The following is a 15,539-nucleotide window of genomic DNA, read 5'->3' as shown; positions in this document are numbered from 1 at the left end:
CAGCATGTCATTAAAAAAATATATATGTTTGCCTAAAAGACAAAAAGAAAAGTAAAATCTGCCCATTGGCACAATGTGAGAATTTGCTTCAGAATCAATGAAAATACACTTTATAGGAATATGTAATGAAGCCAACACCCTGCTCTTGTGTTAAGTGTCACAGATAACACAGTGGCTGCATTTTATGTCTCATATAAGGGTGACTGTACAACGCTGAGTGAGGGCTTTGGTATTTTCCTGACTCACAAGGACAGGAGTGTGCCACCCACTGAATCATCCTCCTTGCTCCCTGGGGCGCCTGGGTGTTCCAAGACACTAATGGAAGATTAAATTCTGGTTACCATGACAGCTACCTAAATGCTGTCATGATAATATCAACAGATGTAGTGCAGTGTTCCCTGGAAGTTGAATTGTTTTCCCCTTTCAAAACCTCAATAATTCAATCATTGCAAGTGCTTCAATAACTAGGCCGAGTTGATCTAAAGAATCGGTAATGTCCTTTTTCTTAACTAGCTGTATTCGGATACAACTCATCTCTTTACTTAAAATGTATTCCTTCTAGTGAATGGTGATTGACATATGATGGTGCTTATTGTACTTTTGGAAATTAAAATGAGTAGTATCTGAGTAGAAATAAAAATGAAAAGTGTAATCAATTTTCTTAAAGTTATAGAAACTGAAATTTGAGAAAACAAATCTGAATACCTAGAGCATTAGCGAGCATCTTGTGGTAATGGGTTTTACCTGTGCCAGAGCTGATGATGTAAATTGTTACATGTAGGGACCTGATGGTGGAGATGTGCTTTTGTGGGGTTTTTTTGTCTTGTGTTTTTAACATTTATTTATTTATTTGGCTGCATCGGGTGTTTGTTGCGGCCGTGGGCTTCTCTCTAGTTGTGGTGTGCAGGCTTAGTTGCGGTGTGCAGGCTTAGTTGCTCCGCAGCATGTGGGACCTTAGTTCCCCGACCAGGGCTCGAACCCGTGTCCCCTGCATTGGAAGGCGGATTCTTAACCACCGGACCACCAGGGAAGTCCTGAGACTGTGTTTTCGGTAGGAAGAAGTTCTGTCCATCTCCTTCCTCCATTCCGATAATTAGAGCCATTCCTGAGAGCAGAGAAGCAGCTGTAGAGGTTCCTAGCGAACCTGTATTTTTATCTAAAAAACCTCCCTTTGGGGAGGTTTACAATATCTTTTAGGAGGATTGCTGTGAAGCTTCAACTACTCAGGAGCATTTAGAGTCCTCCAAATAAATATCATGAAAGATCAGTGACCTCGAGCGTTCTCGAAAAGCCTTTACTAAATGTTTTCCAAACACCTTGAGCACTAGTTGCTTTTTTTATTCCCCTGCTTTTTATATAGTGTTTTCTCCTTTCATTTCACTCGCCCTCAGGATGTTGGTTATTATTATTTTCGCTTAAGTATTCTTTGGAATCCTTCTCATTTCAATGGCACAACATATTACCAAAGGCCGGTTATATTTGTTTCTGTCTTCTTCTTTTTTTTTTTTTTTTTTGGCTGTCCCACACGGCTTGAGGGATCCCAGTTCCCCGACCAGGAACTGAACCCGGGAGTGAAAGCCCAGAATCCTAACCACTAGGCCACCAGGGAACTCCCAGGCCTGTTATATTTCTAAACTGTTGCTGGTGAGGAAAACAACCAAATGTATCAGCCAGAGTCCTCTCAGGAAAAGGTCCAGCTAAATGAATTCAATGGAAGCAGATTCAACGATGGAACTATTCCCAGAGATGGGGGCAGGGATAAGGGAACTGATAAGCGGGTGGTGAGGCCTGCAGACATCAGTACAGCCAGGAGCCCTTCCTGGGCCTGGGTCGCTCGGTGGAGGAGGAAAGACTAGTGTTCCAGAGCCTGGAGAGAGCAGGAACCATGACAGAAAGGCTTCCTAAGGGAACTGCATTTGTGGAGGTGAGCAGCTACCTTTCCACCAGAACCTTCGAGGCAGGGAGTAGAGAGGAATGAATACCCTGACCTTTCTCTCTTTCCACCCTCTATCCTGTGTCAGAGCCTGGTTGTGATGCAATTCCAAGGGATTAGCCTCCAGGACATAAAGCAGGACAGAGAAGGGTGGAGAATGCATCTGGGAATGGTGGTTGGGATGGAGAATAACCAGCCTGTTGAACTCAGAATTTTGGATCAAGTAAAAGTTTTGTGCATGAACTCTGTTCCACCTTAGCGCCAACTCACCATTTTGTTTTTCTTATTTTTTGGTTCTCAGCTATTTGGATAGTCTATATTGCCAAGATATCTGATTTGTAGTTGATCTGACTTATAGTTTTGTAGTCATATCATCACATTTGGATTGATGCTGGGAAACAAAACAGTTATACTTTATGTAGCAATAAAGATGACAATGTGCATTTTAATATTTTTAATATAATTCTGACTGCACAAAAACATTAATTTCTTTTTTCTTGATATTTCTTTTTTTTAAATTTTTATTTTATATTGGAGTTAAGTTGATTTAGAATGTTGTGTTAGGGCTTCCCTGGTGGCGCAGTGGTTAAGAATCCACCTGCCAATGCAGGGGACACGGGTTCGAGCCCTGGTCTGGGAAGATCCACATGCCGCGGAGCAACTAAGCCCGTGCGCCACAACTACTGAGCCTGCCCTCTAGAGCCCGAGAGCCACAACTACTGAGCCCGCGTGCTGCAACTACTGAAACCCGCGTGCCTAGAGCCCATGCTCCGCAACAAGAGAAGCCGCCGCAATGAGAAGCCCGCGCACCGCAACGAAGAGTAGCCCCCACTCGCTGCAACTAGAGAAAGCCTGCTCGCAGCAACGAAGACCCAACACAGCCAAAAATAAATTAAAAAAAAAAAAGAATGTTGTGTAGTTGTGTAGTTTCAAGTGTACAGCAAAGTGATTCAGTTATACATATACCTATATCGATTCTTTTTCAGATTCTTTTCCCATATAGGTTATTCCAGAGTACTGAGTAGAGTTCCCTGTGCTATACAGTAGGTCCTCAAACAAATATCATACAAGATTATAAGGGTGAATTGGAAGTACAAAGGCTGCAAGCAATGTAAATGTCACAGGCTCAACTAAAAGTGGCCAAGGCTCCTGCTATTGTGTGGCTGGAGGGCACATCCAGGATCTTCAGGAAAATTCGATTATGATGGCCAGCTCCATGTGCACATATGTTTTGAAAATCCCACAAAATCAAGTATGTATTTGAGCTTAGGGCTGCTCAGTTTTATTTGAAAATGAAAGAGAGGTTATTCTTTCCAGCTCCCAGAATTTCCCTAGTGGGATTACCTCCAACTGCCTGCAGGCTGGATTCAGCACCCTGGATTAATTGCCTTCCTCCCTATCTCACTTCCTCACTCCCAATACTGGTGCTTCCATCACCTCCCAGATAATCTTGCACTTTAATCTCTGCCTCAAGGTCAGCTTCTGGAGGAACCCAAATTAAGAAAGAGGTATACTTTCTTTTTCTTTTTTTAACATCTTTATTGGGGTATAATTGCTTTACAATGGTGTGTTAGTTTCTGCTTTATAACAAAGTGAATCAGTTATACATATACATATGTCCCCATATCTCTTCCCTCTTGCGTCTCCCTCTCTCCCACCCTCCCTATCCCACCCCTCCAGGCGGTCACAAAGCACCGAACCGATATCCCTGTGCCATGCGGCTGCTTCCCACTAGCTATCTACCTTACGTTTGTTAGTGTGTACATGTCCATGACTCTCGAAAGAGGTATACTTTCATCTCCTGCGTAAATCTGTAAAGGTGTGTCTTTCACGACTTTATAACAAATTACTCTTTTACTAAGAATTGAAAAAACTCTACAGAACTTCAGTTTTATCCTTTACTGACCACCTACCAAATGTCAGGTGGTACCAAAAGGGCTAGGTGTTTTACCTCATTCAATCCTTCCAGCTGCCCTGATATACCAATCATATGGATTTTAGTAAAGTGATTTGTTTAGATGTTTTATCTACTGTACCAAATTACATAAATTTATATAAAGTGTTATCTGCAAATTTACTTATCACCAGATACTTGCTAGAACCACCAGTACAATGTTGACTGGAAGTGGTGAAAGCAGATATCCTTCCCTCGTTCCCAAAGTTAGGGAAGTAGTTTTATTTTTAAATCAAGAAATATTGGGACTTCCCTGGTGGCGCAGTGGTTAAGAATCTGCCTGCCAATTCAGGGGACACGGGTTTGAGCCCTGGTCCGGGAAGATCCCACATGCCGCGGAGCAACTAAGCCCGTGCACCACAACTACTGAAGCCCACGAGCCACAACTACTGAGCCCGCGTGCCACAATTACTGAAGCCCGCACGCCTAGAGCCCGTGCTCCGCAACAAGAGAAACCACTGCAATGAGAAGCCTGTGCACCACAACGAAGAGTAGCCCCCACTCGCTGCAACTAGAGAAAGCCCGTGCACAGCAGCGAAGACCCGATGAAGCCAAAAAAAAAAAAAAAAAGAAAGAAATATTATTTCTACCTTAGCTATGTTTCACATTGAAACATTGCACTACTGTCTAGCTGTGGCAAATATTAAAGGTTGTTCATGCATTTAAAGTGGCTTAAATAATGAATTTTTTAAAAAGTTTCCATGGAGTTAAACTTTCTTTTTTTAACTTCCTTCTTTCATCTCTGTGACCTGTGGGAACAGGAGGCAGTTGACATTACAAAGTGGGTGAGTGAACAGATACACACAGAAACACGTGCCTTCGGTGTTTTTTCTCGACCTTAATTAGGAGATGAACAAATGGTCCATACAATTCTAATTTTATTGTTTAAGACAGAGGGTCCAAGTCTTTAAAACTTAAGGCCCCACTTTAAGAAAAATAAAGCACTCTTGAAAATGTACCTATATTTGATACGATGTATACTAAGCCTCAAACCGAATGTAGTGACTGGATCTTAAATTATTATAGTAAGGAACAGATATTTGAACTTAACGAAAATAACTCAAGTTTTAAAAAAGTTTACCTGGTATGTGTAATAATTTACCTGATATTCTTATTCTAACCAGGTAAACTTTGATAAAATAGATGAAGCCTGAATGTTTTAATAACAAAGATACCGGAAAATTTTTAAATTAAACATTTTAATTTGTTTGTATAGATAAATCCTTCTCACTCACAGTTTATCAAAAAGTTTAAATATGAACACAGTGAAAAGTCCTACCTATGCCTTCCATCCACAGATTTCTCATACCTCGTTATTTTGTCTCAGTTTAATGCATACAAGCCAATACATTATTCTGTTCCATTTTTCTGCTTTTTTCATTGAACAGAAAATCTTGGCGAGCTTAATATTAAAACATGTTAACAGCTACATAGTGTTCAAAGGGATGGATATATCATAATTCAACTAGTGTCTTGTTGATGGATGTATTTAGGTTGTTCCCAATCATTTGCTACTCTCAGTGAAGGATAAGAAATACCTTATCATTTCTCATGTGTGGAACTACATCTGTGGGCTAGATCCCTAGAAGTGAAACTGGAGGTTCAGAGTAGGCGTGCATTTGTAATTTTGATAGATGCTGCCAAATTCCTGTTTCTCTATATTTTAGCCAAAGCAGTGATGCCAGCTATAATTTTATGCTTTTTTTCATTTCATTCAGAAATGCACAGTGAAAAGTGGGTCACCTATTAAAGAATAAGGAAGAAAGCAAGGCAAGTTTATTTGGCAATTTACAGAGTACATTTTCACTCAAAAATACATTCAACAGAAATTTATTGTGCATCTACCGCATGCCAAGTGCTTTTAGGCTTTTGGACACACGTATCTAAACAAATCAAACTCAAATCTCTGCCTTTGTGGAGCTTACATCTTGGAACTCTAGGCTACTTCTTAAGAAGCGAGTTAAATGTCAATATCCTGAAAATGATCCGTTGCGATCCTGAGCCCTGGCGCCAGACATACGCTACCAGTGTGATTTAAAAACTAACTAGAGGCAATGCTGCATATGATTTCATAGCTCTCCATCAGGTCCTTTTAAACAACACACTTGGGCGAGAGCTCTTTTTATCTGACTCCATCTGCTGTCGGTAGTGATCAGCATGCTGTGGGCATTGTGGTAGCATCTGAGATTAGGTTGTGAAATAGGAAGCGGGGTTACAGGCAGATCAGCAAGGATGAGCAAACTGTTTAGTTCTATCTCTAGCTGGAACCAAGGGTGCCCAACTCAGGCTTGGGGCGTAGGGAAGATACGGTTATCAGCACATTCCCATCAGGCCACAGTTTCCTTATTGCTGTCTGTTCCTGTTTTGGTTCTACAAAGAGATCACAAGGGATTTTATGGAAAACAGTGTCAGAATCATACAGCAGCAATACTGTGTCTGCTGAACAAGGGCATGGAAAAGGTTACTTGTTAGAAACTGAGGGAGACAGAAAAGACCGTTGATGCCAAGGAAAGGGGGTATCGAGTGTATTGGCAGAGATAGTATGGTTTCAGGCTTATGTATCTTTTCTTTCTAAAAGGAGAAAGAATATCCTTCAGCTTTAGACCCTCATTAGATCCAGATCCAACGGCATCTTCAAGCATGAGGTGAAGAATAGAAAAGAGCCAGTTCCAGAGAGTGGCTCTTGAATCACAGCCTGGCCTTTTTTCTTGTATTATTAAAATTTCATCCCGGCCATAATAGATACGATCAACAACTGGTTACTAATGAATGGTTTCTGCAGTCCTAATACACATCAGTTAGTTTTCTCAGTCGGTGAATCTTAGAGTTTAGAAGGAGCCTTCGGACTTGTCAACATGCTCCTTTGACAGCTGAAGCGAGACGGCTGAAGTGACAATGGCAGAAGCCAGGTCTCTCTCGATTCTCAGGCCAGCACAACTCCCGCCCCCGTATCCCCACGGGAAACCTTTTCACGCCTCTGACTTCCGGAGTCTGTGCTGCCATCCTGCAAGCGCTGCAAAGCTGGGGTGACTTCGGGCAATGACACCGTGGCCCCCCGGGGCCTGCACACTGCAGCCCGGTGGACGGCGGGGCGCGGGGTGATTGGTCAGGCCGCCCTGGCGCCGCCCGCCCGCCCGCGGAGTGTGCGCGCTGGCCCCGCACTCTGCCCGGGTGGCCCCGGCGAAGGACAGCTTCGCAAGGACCGGGTCAGGGATCAGGGCCTCCAGAGTTGCGTTTCGTCCCGCTGAGGTCGCGTGAGGACTCTTCCCGAGCCTCCCCGCGGGATTTCCGGGCGCGGGAACGGCTGACCGACGCCGGCAGCGCTCCCAGTGTGCCGAGGAACGGGGCAGGCCCTCCTTCCCTGGGTCCCACTTCCGCCACGCAGCGCTCGGGCCGTCTCCCGTGGGCCCGTCCCACGTTTTCCCCACGAGCGCTTCCTCAGCGTCTCCCACTACGCATATACAAGGCGCCACCGCCCCCCTCCGCCCCCCTCCGCCCCCCTCCGCCCGCAGCTCCGCGCGCCGGCCGCGCCCCTCCCTCGGCCTCCCCTCCCCCTCCCGGCTCCGTGCCGCCGGTTCCCCCCGCGCCCGCCGGGCCGTCACGTGGCCGCGCCCCGCCCCCGTCACGTGGCCGCGCCGCGCCCCGCCCCGCCCCCGCGCCGGCGCGCTCCGACGTGCCCTGGAACTCTGTCTCACCGGGAGGGTAGCCTGCGGGGACGCGCCGGCCGCGGCCGCCGCCGAGTGAGCGCCCTTCGGGCTCGCCTGGGCGCCCCGCCGCCGCCGCCGCCGCCGCCGCCGCCGCCGAGCTGGGCCAGGAGGGAGCCGCCCCCCGCGGGGCCGCCGGGCCCTCGGTGAGGGGGGTCGGGCCGCGGGCGGGCAGGTCGGGGCGGCGCTGCACAAAGGCGCCCGGGGCCGGGGCTGCGGGGCTGGGGGAGGCGTGTGCGGGCGCGCGGCGGCGCTGGGGTGCGAGAGGTGCGGCCGTGGGCGCGGCCGGCGGAGTCGGGGCGCGGGGCCGGGGGCCGCTGCCGGTCGGTCGGCCGACTGGGGCGACGGGGTTTAAATGGCTGGAAGTTGCGGCTCCTCTGCCCCCCGGGTGTCCTGACTTCCTGTGAGAGGGCAGTGCCCGCCGCCCCGCCCCGCCCCCAGGAAAGAGGGTGTTGGGTTGTGTGTGTGTGTGTGTGTGCTTGTGCGTGTGTAAAAGGCCGGCGGTGCCGCCCTCCTTCCTGGCCTCCCGCCGCCGCCGTGCCCGCTCCGCCAGCGCTGCCGGGGCTGCAACCTCCCTCCCCCAGGGCCTCCCCTCGAGGGCTGTTGACCTCAGCACTGGGCACGCGGGGCCTTGCAGCCCTCAGAGGTGCCCCGCCCCTGCTCGGTGGGCTCTTGCTCCTTTCCAGCCCTTCTGCGAGGAATCTCCTCCGGGTCCTTGAGTTTAAAGAATGCTGTGCACTGTCCTCGGGGGTGGTGGGTTGTCTTATAAGCATGACTGTCTTTGACGTGTTGCGGCTGAAGGTACCGAAGACCCTTTGAGACGAAAAGGCCACAGGGTCATCAGCCCTGAGAAGGGCACGGCCTCCTGGCGTTCTCGAGGCGTGTGGTGTTTTCCTTCTGACTGCAGCCGCAGTTTTCAATGCACTTGCGAAGGCGAAAACAAAAATGTTCAGAGCGTGGCTTTATGAAAGTTCTGATGTCTTTCCAAGTAGAGTGTGTGTGGTCGGTAGAGCCAGTTAACAGTCCTGCTGCCTTATGGTTAATCATGACGCGATGAGGTAGACTTTATTGAGCAGTTACGCAGATGCTCCTAAGGGGAGGTGACGTAGAGAGGAACGAGCTTTGAATGAGGAGTCGCTCGGGTTCAGATTCTGCCCCCTGCGTCCGAAGGCGAGACCTTCAAAGACTCTTGAATGTTACAGTGAAAGGTGGTTAAAACAAGTGTCCAGTTCCTAGCCACGCCTCTTTCCCACTTAAACGCTGGGAAACGGAGGCCTGGAGGTGTATGTTGGTCCATATCCAGTGTTCTTTCCTGATCCGCGGGAGGGTGCGTTACAGGATGGGGCATCTTTGTCTATCTTTTGGTCCCAGTAGACAGTCTGGCTGCTGGCTCCAGTATTTTCTCTTTCTTTTTATCTGTTTTTAAAATGCCTTGGAAATGTCTCACAGCAGGGATTTGGGAGCCCAGAGTAGTGAGCCGGGCTCTGAAGACTTGACCCTGAGTGGGGCACCCCGAAGAGCCAGAGAAGCTGGGCATGTAGGTGTGACCCGTGGTTGCAGGTAGTAGCTCTGCTGTTCTGGGGAGGCTCTCTGGGGAAAAATGAGTTAAATACAGTCTAATGTACCAGATTACGTGCGCATGCCGCAGTACTGGCTGATAGGTTTCTGTTTATACTTGATCAACGACAGACGTTGGAGAAGATTGCTAACTCATTGATTCTTTTTTAAAAGTTAATTAATTTATTTTTGGCTGCGTTGGGTCTTCATTGCTGCGCGCGGGCTTTCTCTAGTTGCGGCGAGCGGGGGCTGCTCTTCGTTGCGGTACGTGGGCTTCTTGTTGCAGTGGCTTCTCTTGTTGCGGAGCACGGGCTCTAGGCGCGTGGGTTTCAGTAGTTGCAGCACGCGGGCTCAGTAGTTGTGGCTCGCGGACTCTGGAGCTCAGGCTCAGTAGTTGTGGCGCACGGGCTTAGTTGCTCTGCGGCATGTGGGATCTTCCCGGACCAGGGCTCGAACCCGTGTCCCCTGCATTGGCAGGCATATTCTTAACCCCTGCACCACCAGGGAAGTCCTTCATTGATTCTCAATATGATGCCCTCTATAGAATAGTTGTCCATATATAGTCAATATTTTACATACCTTTAGATTTTTCAAATTACTGCACTAGTTGTGAGGCACAAGTGAAAATATGTAAATACTGCAGAAAAGCAGCGTGTTATTTGTAGTCAGTCATTTGGCTTTTCTTTCATTAATTAGAAAGTATCTGCTGAGTGGTTTTTTTAATAGGTTGACAGAAAATGGGTTTTACGAATGTAAGTTCTTTAAGTAATGCAGTTGACATTTCTGAGCACAAAAGGGTAATAAACAGTTTAAATCAATTCAAACAGTGAATGTGGTGATGTGTAAAATTACTAAGTGGTAGTACTGGTTTTTGCTTATCTGAGAAAATTGGTACTAGGAAAAAGCAGCTAAAGGTAAATCTGCCTAAAATGGGCAGTACAGTTTTATACTAGTGGGAGAGAAAAGTGAAATTAAACGTTTATTTTATCTTATATTTAACAATTTTAGTCGTAATTGCAAATACGCACTGCTTTGTAGAATGAATCAGATGTGAAAAGGCAGGATGGTACCACATAGCATCATTGTGCTTCAAATCATGCTTTTCAAATCATTTTCTTTTGAGGAACCCGCTGGGCCACTGTCTTTGTGTCTTCTTTTCTTCAGTTGTTAACTGTTTTAATTGTGCCACACCCTCATCTGTGGATGGCTTTGCAGTGATTCAGCCATTTTCTTATTATATTGACTTAGTATTTTGCAGTTTCAGTTTGCAGTTGAGCAGCTTTTCATTTGAACTGAACTGCCAGACACTGATGTCTCTAAGCACCCTTCCCCTGTTGATAATCTGTTCCTTCTCAGATTTCTTTGTGCATGGGAATTACCTGAACTTCTAACAAGCCCCCGATGATACCGATGCTGCCGGGACTTCAGACTGCTACTGTCCAATAGAAATGTAATGCCAGTCACCTGTGTAATTCTCAAGTTTTTAGTGCTCACATGATAGGTAAAGTTAAAAAGAAACCATGAAATAAATTTTATTATCATTTTTGTCTACATGACATCTTCAGAACCCCATATGTATTTGACACTTCCACACGTCTCAGTTTAGATTAGCCGTACTTCACATGCTCAGGAACCACGTCTGCCTGCTGTGTTGAGCAGCGTGGTCCTGGAGTCTAGAATCCAGATCAGTGCTGTTCTCAGTGTGTTCACATTGGCCCTATCAGCAGCCCTTGGGAACGTGCTAGAAATGGACATTTTAGGGCCCCCCACAAACCTACTCTCCTTACAATACCTGGAGTCTCAGTAACTTGCAGCATATGACTACGAAATGTGTATGTGATGTTTTGGATGGGATCCCAGAACAGAAGAAGTTCATTGGGGAAAAACTAAGGAATACGGACATTATTAGGTATCAGTATTTGTTCATTGAATATGACGAATGTACCATACTAATGTAAGATGTTTGTAGTAGGGGAAACTGTGTACAGTGTATATGGGAACTCTACTCTCTTTGCAGTAATTCTGTAAATCTAAAGCTCATCTAAAAGAATGTTTTTTGTTTTTTTTTTAAAGAAGCTCTCCAGGTGATGATGTCTTTCACTAAAAGTGAGAAGCAGTGATCTAGATCGCTAATATGACCTGCACTATTGCAGCTTGGGTGGGCAGGATGGAGGCTACTGTTAGGTCTCATAGGGTAATAATGGTTTTTTTTGGGGGGGGCCACGCCTCATGGCTTCGGGGATCCTAGTTCCCTGATCAGGGATCGAACCTAGGCCCCCTGCAGTGGAAGCTCAGAGTCCTAACCACCAGACCTCCAGGGAATTCCCGATAATAGTATTTTTGTAATAAGAGCTAAAACTTATAAAACACTTAGCATGTGCTAGGGATTATACCAAGTACTTTACACATATTTACTCATTTAACTCTCCCAATATGTGATATGTACCATTAGTTAGCTCCTTTTCACAAATGGAAAAAATACTGAGACTCAGAGAGGTTAGGTGACTTGTCTTAGGTAGCAAGAGGCAGAAACAGGGACGTTTGAGGAGGGACTAATTTAAGAGCAATCAGTTCATTTGTGAGTGTTTTCCTTCTCGACAAGTTTTGCTTCTTTGAGTAAGCACTGATTAATGTGGATGTTCTGTATCATGCCTTGTAGTTTACAGAGTACTTTTTTGTCTTTCCATTTTCACAAGGATCTTTTGAGGTTTGTGTTGTTTCTTTTGTTTTACAGATCGTTCAGGTGCTGAGGGCCTGAGAGCTAGCTAATGCATGGCAAATCCTGATTTAAATTTCAGTCCTCCCACCCTGAGTTCTCTGTTCCTTTACCACAGGAGAATTCAGAATACATTTACAAGTTAGAGTGGTATCTTTAAAGTTAGTTGAAAATTACCTGTATTTTGCTGTATATTACTGGTTTGTTTTAAAAAAATCAGTTTTGAGTTAAAATGTACATACAATAAAATAAAACACTCAACGATAAAATGGGGTGAACTGCAGATACATACAAAGACATGAATGTATCTCAGAAGCATTGTTCTAGGTGAAACAAGCCAGACATGAAAGGCTACATACTATATGTATATATGCTTTTGCCTCCATTTGGCTTCCTTGAGTAAACTGTGATTAGTGTGATGCTTTTTATCACGCTTTATAATTTACTAAGTACTTTTTCATGTTTTCTCTACCCATTTTCACAGGGATCTTCTGAAGTTTGTATTGTTTCCTGTTTTACAGATGAGTGTATCACAGTTAGTTTAGGCATTTACCAGTTGATAGGCCTCTGGGTCATTTCCAATTTCTGGCTGTTATGAATAAAGCTGTTATGGATGTTCATGTAAGGCCTTTTCAGGGATTTATGGTTTCATTTTTCTTGGGTAAATACTTAGAAGAGGAATTGCGAGATCGTATGTTAAATGTATGTTTAACTTTATAAGAAACTGCCCAAATCCTTTCCAGAGTAGCTGTGCCACTCTGCATTACCACCAGCAGTGAATGAGAATTCCTGTTGCTGGTATCCTTACCCTACAAAATATCCTTTATATGTATGTAAAGCCGTTCTAAATATATATAAAGTTGCTCTGTGGCATGTGGGATCTTCCCCGACCAGGGCTCGAACTTGTGTCCCCTGCATAAAGCCATTGCATTATAAGGTTTTGTCTTAGCAGCTTTATTGAGGTATAATTGCTGTAAAATAAACTGGACATATTTTAAGTGTGTAGTTTGATGAGTTTGGACATATGAATAGTTATGCCTCTAAAATCATCACTGTTATCAGGATAACAAGCATATCCATCACCCACCTCCCCATTTCCTTGAGCCCAAAGGTAATTTGTTGCCCTCGTTCCCTGGTAACTATTGATCTGCTTTCTGGCACTCTGTATTACTTTGCATTTTCTAGGATTTTATGTAGATGGAAGCGTACAGTATGCACTCTTCCTTGTCTGGATTTTTTTCACTCAGCAAATTATTTTTTTTTTAACATCCTTATTGGAGTATAATTGCTTTACAATGGTGTGTTAGCTTATAACAAAGTGAATCAGCTATACATATATCCCCATATCTCCTCCCTCTTGCATCTCCCTCCCACCCTGCCTATCGCACCCCTCTAGGTGGTCACAGAGCACCGAGCTGATCTCCCTGTGCTATGCGGCTGCCTCCCACTAGCTATCTGTTTTACATTTGGTAGTGTATATATGTCCATGCCACTCTCTCACTTCGTCCCAGCTCACCCTTCCCCCTCCCCATGTCAAGTCCATCTTCTACATCTGCGTCTCTATTCCTGTCCTGCCCCTAGGTTCTTCATAACCATTTTTTTCTTTTTTTTAAATTCCATATATATGTGTTAGCATACGGTATTTGTTTTTCTCTTTCTGACTTACTTCCACTCAGCAAAATTATTTTGAGATTCATCCAGTTTGTTGTGTGTATCAGTAGTTCGTTCCTTTTATTGCTGAGTGATATCCTATTGTGTGGATATTACACAATTAGTTCATCCGGTCGCCTGTTGGTGGACATTGGGTTGTTTCCAATTAGGGACTATTACAGATAAAGCCACTGTGAACATTCACATACAGGTCTTTGTGTGGACGTGTGTTTTCATTTTCTTTGGTGACTACCTAGGAGTAGAATCCCTGGGTCATATGGTAGATGTATATTTCAAGCTTTTAAGAATCTCTCCAACTTTTCCCAAAGTGGTTGTACCATTTTACATCCCCACCAGCAGTATTTGAGAGTTCTGGTTGCTCCACATTCTCAGAAATACTGGTATCGTCAGTCTTTTAATTTTAGTCATTCTAGTAGACATGTGATGTTATTTCTTTGTGTTTTTAATTTGCATTTCCCTAATGACTAAAGATGTTGAGCATCTTTTCATGGGCTTATTTACCATCTATAGATCTTCATTGGATATGAACACTTGTCTGTTCCTGTCTTTTGCCCTTTTTTAATTGGGTCATTTGTCTTCTTAATGGCTTGTACAGTTATTTATATTCTAGATATGAGTTCTTTGTTGGAGATAAGTTTGTGTCTGAGACATTTGTGTCTATTTTCATGAGGGATATTGGTCTGTAGTTTTTCTTTTTTATAACGTCTTTGTCTGATTTTGGTATGAGGAGAATGCTGACTTCATAGAATGAGTTGGGATGTTTTTCCTCTGTTTCAATTTTAAGAGGTTTGTGTAGAATTGGTATTATCTTCCTTACATTTTGTAAAATTCACCAGTGGAGCCATCTTGGCCAGGAGTTTTCTTTGTGGGAAGATTTTTAAAGACAGATTCAATTTATTTAATAAATATAGGACTATTTAGGTTATCTGTTTCTTCTTAAGCAAGCTTTGGTAATTTGCCAAAGGAATTTATCTGGTTCACTAAGTTGTTGAAGTTATCAGCATAAAGCTGTTCATAATATTCTCTTATCTTCCTTTCAGTGTCTTTAGAATATGTGGTTATATCTCCTGTCTCATTCCCGATACTGGTAATTTGTGTTTCTTCTCTTTAGTTCCTGATCAGTTTGGCGAGAGGATTGTCAGTGTTACTGATCCTTTTGAAGAACTACCTTCTGGTTTCATTGATTCCCTCTAACATTTTTCTGTCTTTTACAGCTTTCTGCTCTGACCTTTATCATGTCCTTTCTTCTGCTTGCTTTGGGTTTAATTTGCTCTTTATCTAGTTTCTTAGAGTGCAAGTTTACATCACTGATTTGAGACCTTTTTCTTTTCTAATTATGGGCATTTAGTATATAAATTTTCTCTAAGCACTACTATAGCTGCATCCCACAAATTTTGAGCTGTGACCTTTTCGTTGTCATCCGGTTCAAATTTCCTGTTTGATTTCTTCTTTGACCTCTGAGGTATTTAGAAGTATGTTGTTTAAATTCTAACAGCAAATTTGTGGGTTTTAATATATCTTTTTATTAATTTGTAATGTAATTCAATTGTCAGAGAACATTCTTCATATTATTTCAGTCTTTTTAGATTTATTGAGATTTGTTTCATGGTCCAGAATATAATCAACAAAAAATGTATGCTTAGGGACTTCCCTGGTGGTCCAGTGGTTAAGACTCCATGCTCCCAATGCAGGGGGCATGGGTTCGATCCCTGGTCCGGGAATTGAAGATCCCACATGCCACACAGCGTGGCCAAAAATAAAGAAAAAAAAAAGAGAGAGAAAGAGAGAAAATGTATAAGAAACTGAACTGCCTGCCTATACCATTTAGCGTTCCCACTAGCACTGAATGTGTGTCCAGTTGTTGGTATCCTGGTCAGCCCTTGATATTGTCTTTGTTTTTTAAAAATAACTTTATTATAGTTCGTGGAGAGTGATATCTTGTTTTGATTTTAGTTTGCATTATAGGATATTTAATGGTTTGTAAAATAATTTAAATGGAATAAA

The 15,539-nt window shown here is 44.1% G+C and overlaps 1 protein-coding gene across 6 annotated transcripts in view; it reads left to right on the top strand.

Annotated features, from left to right (window-relative positions):
• The first annotated feature begins 7,580 nt into the window (after positions 1–7,580).
• ARHGAP12 (Rho GTPase activating protein 12) overlaps positions 7,581–15,539 on the top strand; it is a 110,955-nt gene continuing 102,996 nt past the window's right edge. For 5 of the 6 annotated variants that reach the window (XM_022580640.3, XM_089906360.1, XM_089906359.1 and 2 more), the window contains exon 1: positions 7,582–7,737. The gene's annotated coding sequence lies outside the window, so the exon portion shown is untranslated. Of the gene's footprint in view, positions 7,738–15,539 lie in introns of all 6 variants that reach the window. The other variant, XM_089906358.1, reaches the window with a different exon arrangement.

This window comes from Delphinapterus leucas, chromosome 2, assembly GCF_059928025.1.
Source record: "Delphinapterus leucas isolate spDelLeu-1000000601 "Yukka" chromosome 2, BTC_Dleu_Yukka2, whole genome shotgun sequence".
NCBI classification, from domain to species: Eukaryota; Metazoa; Chordata; class Mammalia; order Artiodactyla; family Monodontidae; genus Delphinapterus; species Delphinapterus leucas.
The sequence above is the reverse complement of the archived record's forward strand: the minus strand, read 5'-3'. Positions and strand labels throughout refer to the sequence as shown.